We start from the raw sequence: 9,243 nt of genomic DNA, 5'->3' as shown, positions 1-9,243 counted from the left end.
GGAGTGCCCAGAGGTGACTCGGTTTTGGTGTAGAGTGCATGCGGTGTTAGAAGAGGTCACGCATATTGCCTTGTTGCCGGAGGCACGGAGATGTTTGCTGAATGTCTGGGAGCCGACTGATTACAATGTGATGCAGACGCAGTGGGTGACTCTGGGCTATATGGTAGCGAAGCGTGACATTGCACAACTGTGGGGCTCTCAGAGGCCACCAACGGTCTCAGCGTGGAAGGAACACATGGACTGGTGTATGTTCAGAGAGAAAACGGTGTATGTGGCGAGAGGCAAGCCTGGGAAGTGGATTAAGGTCTGGGGTCCCTGGAACTCCTATCGTGGAGGTATTTGCGCCCCGCCCCAGACGCGTGAGATGGATGCTGCTCTGTCTCCCTAGCCCGCGCATTCCTCTATGCTCCTGCGACATGCGCATTTGGTTTCTTCTGCCTGCCCCCCCACCCCCTCTTTCTCCCTGGGTTTGTTTACTCCTTCGATGCGGGGAGCACATGTTACTGCTATTAACCTCCTCTGCCTTGTGTGTGTGATGTTTTTCGTTTTCTTCAAAAATATGAAACCTTTCTTTGCTTGTCTATGGACTGCGGCTGCGGCCGGCTGAGTTGATTAGCACTCAAGTAGCTCTCTTGTTGCTTCATCGATGTGGTTGTTAAGCTGTGTCTAGACTTATAGTGTGCATTAGCGGCCGGCCTGTTGGTTGTAGGCCCATATTTGTATGTCTCTGAAACCGTAATAAAGGTTTTAAAAAAAAAAAAAAACATAGTTTGAGATTACAAGGCCATGAAAAGTCATGCAGAGTGACTTTACATCACCTTGTAAATATAGGGAAGTCCATTGCGCTGCCAGTGTGTCAATAAAAGTGACGCACCGGCGGAGCAATGGGCTTATAAAATAAGTCCTTATGTATTTAAGGGTGGATTGTTATTACTCTGTATTAAAGCCTGCAGGCTGCTTGGCGCTCATTGCCTTCGCAATGTACTGCATTACACATGGCTAGTTCCTCTAAAGCAGACCATTATGAAAAACGATACACAACCTGCAATACCTTCACAAGATGGACGCCTGCTGCTGTGTTTAGTCTCCTTATGACAAAGCAGATACATGTTGAGTGCATCTTTTATTTATTCTACTTGTATTCTTATCATTTATCTTGAATATGTAGTTTAGGTTTTATGTGTTTTGTTGTGGTTGTGTCAGGGGGTGATTGCAAGAATAAGTAAGTGTATGGATGAATGGATCCATGAATTGAAAGATGAGTGATAGATTGCATATGGTGAGTTGTGCCTAAAGCATCATTTACACATAAAAAATACTTTGCATTTATAACCCAGACCTTTTGGCATTGCCAACGATTGATTGTGAAGAAAATTAGACTTTACAGAGGAAGTAGCAACACCTTATGATGCTTTTCGGAAATTTGGCCGAAAAGGAAGAGCTTGTCAAGAAAACAGCACATTTTTCGCCCCTAACTTAAAACGAAAACAGCCAAAAACTCAAACACATATTTCACAGGCAGCGAAGACAGAAACATGTTGACATTTGTAAACAAAAGAGCTTCTGTTCCCTCCGCTCCCAGGCCTGCGTCTCGACGTAACAGAACGTGTGACATATCCGACTTGACATCTGCTCGTCGAGTAACGCCTCATAACGTGAATGGGCGCCGTGCGTGGGAAACGAGGCCACAACCTTTGACCCCAAGGACGCGGCGCCTGTGGTCCCACAGAGGGATGGAAACTATTCTCCTCCTCTCAAAGGCGGTCTGTGTCCCTGCGAGCAGGCTAGATGAGGTGACTTTTGCCGAAACTATTTTATATAATTTTGCCTTTGGCTTTTACGGAGTATGAATAGCCGACTTTTTCAGTCGGGCGAACAATAGGATGTGGAGCTATTATCGACTTCGACCAGAAGGGAAATTGCATTATGAAGAAATAATATTTGTCGACTCGCTGGCACTCACGTTACCCACAAACGTTCGTCATTTGTTCTAGTCAGAGACACTAGAAGCATCTTTGCCAATCTAGAGGCACTGTCAAGGGAGTGATGTGGCGTAATGGCCAGAGCTGCTGCCTTTGAACCAGGGAACGAGCCGAGGTTCAAGTCCCGGCGTTGGTTCCGCATCCAGTGATGTGATGCGGATCTCTTAATTTCCCCGTGCCTAAAAAGAATCTGACCTTGTAGAATGTAATTTGTTGGCCGTGCATAGCGGTCCGATGCCTCTGGGTCAAGTTTATGCTACAAAAAAAAATTTCTCCAATTGTATTTTTGCTGGATCGAAGGTCTCTCTACTGAGCTCTGCTTGTATTTGAGCATTCAGTCCTTTGCCTAAAACCTATCCTGGTTCTGGTTTTGAGACAAACCAAACATGGTGGAGGTAATGCTTGGATTGATCCCAAAGTGGCAATTCCTCCAGGTAGCATTCCATTACATTGTTTTTTACTCACTTTGCTTTTACATGTGTGGGATGATAGTAACAATCTCCAGCCCAGAAGATTCCCCTATCGTGGTTCCCCAACCTATGCCTGCTCAGGATCATGAATTTAAACTAAACTTCTCAGAACGGACAATACTGTGTGGCTGGTAATCAGCTTAGTGGGCTACCATCATAAGAAATACTAATAACAAGCATTTGCAATGCAATAGGTCTCGCATTTGTGCAGAGTTTAAGCTATTGGCATTGTAAATGACAATGCCTTTTATTTATCTGTTTTGATAATTAACACATAAATAAAAGGCATTGTCATTTACAATGCCAATAGCTCAAACTCTTGTAAATGCGAGACCTATTTCAGTGCAAAGAAGAGACCTCCATTGTCCCGGGGTGCTTGGAAAGTGAAACACGCATGGCGCACTGAATGTTGCAGGAAAGCATGTCGCGCCTGCGGTAGGAGAAACTTATGTCATTTATTTAACATGTTAGTTATTACTTTTTAAATAAACTTTTATTTAAGTTGAAAGTTGAAGCCCGAATGCATGGGTTGAATCTATGGCATTTAGAGTGATGGCATTCGAAGTAACAGGTTAGGTCACACTAGTGGACTAGAGGTGATTGGGGTGCATCGGCCCAACAGATTATATGCTATTGGTGGCAGCTACAGCCTCACACATTGACTTTTTTTTTTGTCTTTCTACTGTCTATACTGTTTTTCGGTTTGGCATTAGCTAAGACCTTTTGGTTTTACTAAAATGATATGTAAAAAATATTTATAGGGGCTATCAATCAGCCCGCTCTATCCACTGGTCAAATATTGTCATTTACACTTTTTTCCCACCCACTACAGCAGACAGAGCAATAGGTCAGTCCACATCAGCAATAAACTATCTTCTCTGTGAGGGGGTGGCATTGTGCCCCACACAAAGTAGTTCCTTTAGGTGCCAGGGGCTACGAATGCAATGTTAGCATTTTGAGACTGAAAATATTTTAGATTGTAGCCAATGTTTTTTTTCTTTCTCAAAATGACAGTAGCACAGCAGCTTCTAGAACAATCGAGTTTTGGCCAACAACAAAGCACTGACAAAACCAAAAGACTGCCAACCAAAACCAGGGGTAATGGCTTGGCAAATACTTGATTCTAACATGCCATTGTGTTAGTTTAACTCCAATGTTCCGATGAGAGACACTCAAAATAAGCCATAAATCCAAGGCTCTTAGCTGATTATGTTGGGAGCTTATCTTGTAAAAATCTCTAGAAATTCCATAACATATGACTGGCCTAGAAAACGCCTCCCTAACCTTTTGAGGGCCTTCTCATACCATTAAGCCCCCCTGCACCTACGCCCCTAGCTGCCCTGTAAGAAATTCCTAACTGCTCGTCTAGGAGTTAAATAAGTGTTTTTCCTGTTGTGTTTAAAATTTGTATCCAGTCGACCTTCTCTTCGCTGCACAAGTTTTTTAGGCCACAAAATTTAATCTTTGCCCTTGTGACGTCAGCTGCCTTGACTGCAAGCATGACCTAACTTCCTGTAAGCTCCATTGTTGCCAGGTGAAAAGATCGCTCTCAGCCATCATAAGGTCAATATGAGGGATTTAATCAAGAAGGGAGCAGAACTCTTAACACAACACAGCCCCATTGGTCTGCCGCGACACAAATGAGTACGGTAAACACCGTTATTCCCACAGAGTCACTGAATTCAAAGCACCAACCATGACGTTATCACACAAAAGGCTGCTTGCAGGAATACTGCAGCAGAAAAGAGAAGGAAATACACAGCACGAAATACCAGGGAATTTCCTTTTTTGTGCCTACACTTTCAGTTCATATAAAATGCAGAAAAAGTCTTACAGACTTAATGAAAAGGGGATATGGATCTGAAAAGACTATGCTACATGTTACTATTATTTGCAACCAGCAGGATGGCGCTGTGAGCGAACGCTCGCCACTGTCATCTGCGGTTACCGGAAGGTCACGAGTTAGAAATCCAGGGAGACCGACTCCACCTGCCATGCTGCCGAGGTAGGTAAACAGAGTTTAATTAAAGCGGGCAATAACATCTTTTATTTAGAACGCGTGCAAATGGCGGAAATATGGTATGTAGTACTATAAAAAAACAAACACGTGAGATGCTGCACAGTGCCTGGAGTGTCAGGGGTGGGGTGTATTATAGAAGATGGGTGTGATTTATAGGGTGATCGAGTGTTCTGACGTGTACCCCAGGGGAGTTCTAGAAACTGCATCCATTCCGATTCAACCCACATAAAGTTGTAAGCTTGCGCGCTACTGCATTCCACCATTCCTTCTCTTCCAAGGAATGACGGTATGACCCCTGCAAGCCAATCACCAATAAAGGACCGTGCTTGTGCGTTACTGCATTCGAATATTCCTTCTCATCCATCGCTGCGGGAAAGCAGACACAGTTGCTTTAGCTCTTTGTTGTGCTGACCTTGGGGGCCATGGTTACCTTCTTGTTAGTACATTATATATAAAATTGTTCTGGGTAGACTGTGTTGTGGCATGTCCGTTGCTTAGGGACCGGTGATGCATTGTTTAAAGGCGGGAGCTGTGTTGTACCTTGTGTGTACATCGGCGGTCACTGCTACCATCTTGTAAGTTCATTCTGTTAGATTGTTTAGGGCAGACTGTTCACCTGAAGGGCATGTGCCGACTGAGCTGTGATGAAGACGCAGCACCCCCGCCGAAGCTGTTAATAAACCAGCTAGCTCGTCTTCTGAACTCTTGCGAGTTGTTATTTCAACATACAAATCTTGCCTCATTTTGTCACAATTCTGCATCAGTTCAGAACACGCGGCATCCATTTTGTCACATCTTCCCTACGGGACTGAAAGTGAAAAGGAACAATTTAATGTCCTCTCCTGCGCTTCTTTCAAGTGTCACTCAACAGACTATGACGTCAACTGCACCTTTTTACACCAAGGAAATAAACCAAGTGCAGCCGCTAAAGCCAGCGGACTGCGCTCCAAATTAATTAAATAAATAACCAAGCACGGCCACTAAAGTGAAAGCAAACATGCTGTAAATAACAAGCCGTCGCCATTATGCAAATAATAAAGGCAGCCGCTTGTTTATATTTGCATCGCACTTTAATTAAGTGAAAGCGCGATGCAAAAATTAAACACGAGGCTGCCCTTGCCAAAGGCGACGGAAACAAGCTGTCGCCATTACGCAAATAATAAAAAACAGTGCTTTATCCAGCAATTGAAGGAGACTGTATAACGCCGCAAGTAAAACATCCAGTCGGGATGGGCTGTCGCAAAAGGAGACCGGGCGGGAACAAAGAAGCCTCATTTTCAAACGGAGGCCAACGTCTACCAGAAACGATGACGCCAGCCAATAAAAAAATGGGCGTGGCTTCAACTCTACTAAAGAAATGTTATCGATTACAAGAGGCCTCGCTGAGCGAGAAGCGCATGCGCGCTCCAACGCTAGGCGAGACCTAACAAGGGACCTACAGCCCTGATAAGTTACCAGCTTAGTGAAAACCATTTACTGTGTGCACATCCCTCACACTTCTTCATTCATCAATCTGCTAAGTGCTGTAACTCATAAGATGATAAGCACACCTCGGTGGTCATCACCCACAACATGGATACACTTCCCACTTAGGGTAAAAACAAAGACCACACCCTTCCTGCTACACACCGTATACAGTTTAGCATGCTACCATTATAGGTCAAGACCTTCAGTGCCCCACATATGGGAAAACAGCGGTATATAAATGTTACAGTACAATACAGGAGTGGACCTATCATGCCCTGGGCCTGTCCCCAGGTTCCAGAGTCACGACAGTCTATGGCCCTGCCCAGGGAACTTTGGGTACAGGTGGCATGTAGTCACGATCTACACCAGCGCCTTTGCGCTGAAACAGCATAGGCTCTCATGCTCTGTATCCAGGATGCGTCCTTCATCTACATCGTGCAACCATCCTCCAGAGCCTCATGGAACTAGCCTCCGCCTATGGCCAAGCTGCTCTTGGCACAGGGTATGGTCTTTGTTCAAACCTCGTGCCCCTTCCCCTTGCCCCCCAACCCACATGGCACAGCAATTGGATATGCTTAGCGGGTTCTAACAATAGGCAATCCAGTGGCGGCTGGTATATACAATTTAGGGGGACCCACACACAAACAAGCACACTCATTTACACCCATATATTCACATGCAGACACAAGCACACACCCATTTACTCACAATTAAACATACATTCATACATACACTCACGCACCAAATAATCAATAAAAACACAACACTTAGCCCTCCTAGGTTACACCAAAGCTATAGATAAAGAATCTAGGCAGTTAGTGGCGATGGCTCTGCTGCTAGCGAAGAGGTGTGTAGCAATGAGGTGGGGCAGGGGCCCGATCCCCACAATTGAGGAATAGACAAACATGATTTATTGTAACACGCAGTCGGACGCATATGGTGAACTTCTCCGGCTGCAATCTAGGCCAAAGACATACTGGGGTGTATTTCAGCTGTATTTGGTTGGTAAAGAAACCGGGGAACCTGAAGGTACGGGTGATAGCGGTGAAGATCAGTGTCATAAATAGAACATGAACGGGTTGATAACCTCTACTTGCATCACAGTATTTTGTTTAATTGTCCTAAGTGTGCTCTCATGTAAGTGTGCGAGACCGCTCTTGCTGTCTTCTTGCATTGTATTAACGTATCTGTATTGTGTTATTAAAATGAATAAAGAAAAAAAACACAACAGTTACATGCTGCAGATCTCGAAGTTGGAAGCCTCAGAGGTGCCAGGAGGGTTGAGACTGCTGCCTCCCCTCATTGGCTGACCAAAGTCCAGCCAATGAGGCGAGGCAGCTGTCCCTACCTTGTCACAGAGTAGGATAGGGTTAGTGAGACTGCTGACCCCACCCACTCTGTGATGAGGTGTCCGTGGTCGATACTCAGCCCTGGGCACTTCACGGCTTAAAACTGAAGAGCTCTGATATGAGGCTATCACTGATGCTCCCCCTCGTCACGAGGGGGAGGGCATTGAGGACCTTTGCCGAGCGGAGAAGGCAATGTACACAGGAGCTGTGACCTCTTCCGCCCAGCAAAGTTCAGCACAGGCAGCCAGGAAGGAGCCTGCACATTTAGTGCATGTCTAGCTTCTGGCTGCCTGACCTGAAAATAAAGAGTGTCTACCAGGCTAGCCTCTGCTCAACCTGACACATTCTTTATGTCCACAAGGTGTGAGAGCGTGGCCCCTCCGCCCTTAAGGACAGGACACTGCTAAGGTACTCCTTCTACAGTATAAGGAAAGGGACATTTTTTACATGAGCACACCTCAATTTCATCACTGATACTGCTGTTTTTCTGACCCCTAAGTGCACTGGGCTCCGCTGACCATGCTCCAGTGCATGTGCTCTGAACCCTCCAAGTGTATGTGCAATTAGATAATCCCCTTTTGGCATATTTAACTTACCTATAAGTCCCTAGGCAGTGGTTCAAAGTGAACCACTGCTGTGACAAAGTGAAAACATGGCTCTTGGTCTGCCATCACAACCTAGTTGGGCAGCTTTTAAACTACCAACCTAACAGGTGAAAATAATCCTTTTGCTTTGCCCACACTGTCCTTTTCATTCCCTAATGTAGGTCTTACGATCCCATAAGGGAGGCTGCCAGATATTAAAATGATTGAATTAAAAATTTACATGCCTGACAGTGAAAATTTGAATTTCTTATTTTCTCTATAGTGAAACTGGTATTCCCATTGGCTAACATGAAGTTTCAGTAGTCCATGCGCTAAGTGCTAACTTCCATTTGGGACCACCAATCATAGTACTCCAAGGTATCAAATTAATCATTATATCAAACCCAACCTAATGCTGAAGTTGGATTTACCATAACTTTAATACAAAAGTGACTTTAGAAACTCACCACTTTCTTGCCCCAAACTTCTAGTAGCCGCTTCTGATTAACTGCAGCAGTTATCACCCACGATAGCCTGCTGTCTTTTCGGTTAAGAGGTGTGAAGCACTCCCAGATAGTGGAACAAGGGTGCTGCTGGAGGGGGGAGGTGTGACCTCCTCCTGCAGGATGGACCATTAGTGGTGGCCTCTGAGAGGCAAATGTGAGTCAAACCTTAGCTTGCTCACTCCTTTGTATAGATAGACAGGCCAGCATCTGCTCCAGAGGGGGAAAACCAGTTACAGAACCTGTTTTCTAGGAGGGGGGGCTCATTATACTAGACACACCTCTGGAGTGTGCATATAGTTCTGTCCCAACATTTTGGATTTGGGTAGACAGGTGCATTGTAGAACAGTTTAGTGCCAACTCCACAGGAAATGATGTATAAGTGGGTAGGGTTGCCCAGTGGGAATTGTAGCCTCATTGGCTAGTAAGTCCTCCCCACCTACAGACTCAAAATTGGCATCAAGTGGCACCCCTGGCTTCCAGCCTCAGAAGACCACTGGACTCAGACGAAGGACTGCACCTGCTGAACTTGGGAACCTCAGAAAGAAAGGCTGCACCAAGGAAGACTGCACCTGCTGAAACAAGACAGGACTTCAGAACAGTGCCTAGTTTGTAAAATATTAAGTGCCAGGGCTCTGGCCAGGAGGCCACTGCAGCTTGCACCACCCACCGCCCTTGTCATCTCTGCCAAAACAACTACTAACAATCTCTCTTGCATGTAAATGCAACAGTTCAGATTATTCCAAGTCCCCAAAGCTAAAGGAATGGCTGGGGAGGCAGGTATTAACAATGTTAATGTTTATTGTGTGGAAATGTGTAATATTTTACTTAGCATAAGCTAGCGTAATTCTGCCGTCATCTGCTGCTC

At 45.3% G+C, this 9,243-nt stretch overlaps 1 protein-coding gene across 1 annotated transcript in view; it reads left to right on the top strand.

The window, feature by feature from the left end:
• The first annotated feature begins 1,681 nt into the window (after positions 1-1,681).
• The window catches only part of LOC146783838 (P2X purinoceptor 7-like), a 300,654-nt gene continuing 293,092 nt past the window's right edge, over positions 1,682-9,243 (top strand). The window contains exon 1 of the mRNA XM_085636125.1: positions 1,682-1,793. The gene's annotated coding sequence lies outside the window, so the exon portion shown is untranslated. The remainder of the gene's footprint in view (positions 1,794-9,243) is intronic.

The sequence above is a fragment of the Triturus cristatus genome, chromosome 11, assembly GCF_964204655.1.
Source record: "Triturus cristatus chromosome 11, aTriCri1.1, whole genome shotgun sequence".
Taxonomy (NCBI): Eukaryota; Metazoa; Chordata; class Amphibia; order Caudata; family Salamandridae; genus Triturus; species Triturus cristatus.
The sequence above is the reverse complement of the archived record's forward strand: the minus strand, read 5'-3'. Positions and strand labels throughout refer to the sequence as shown.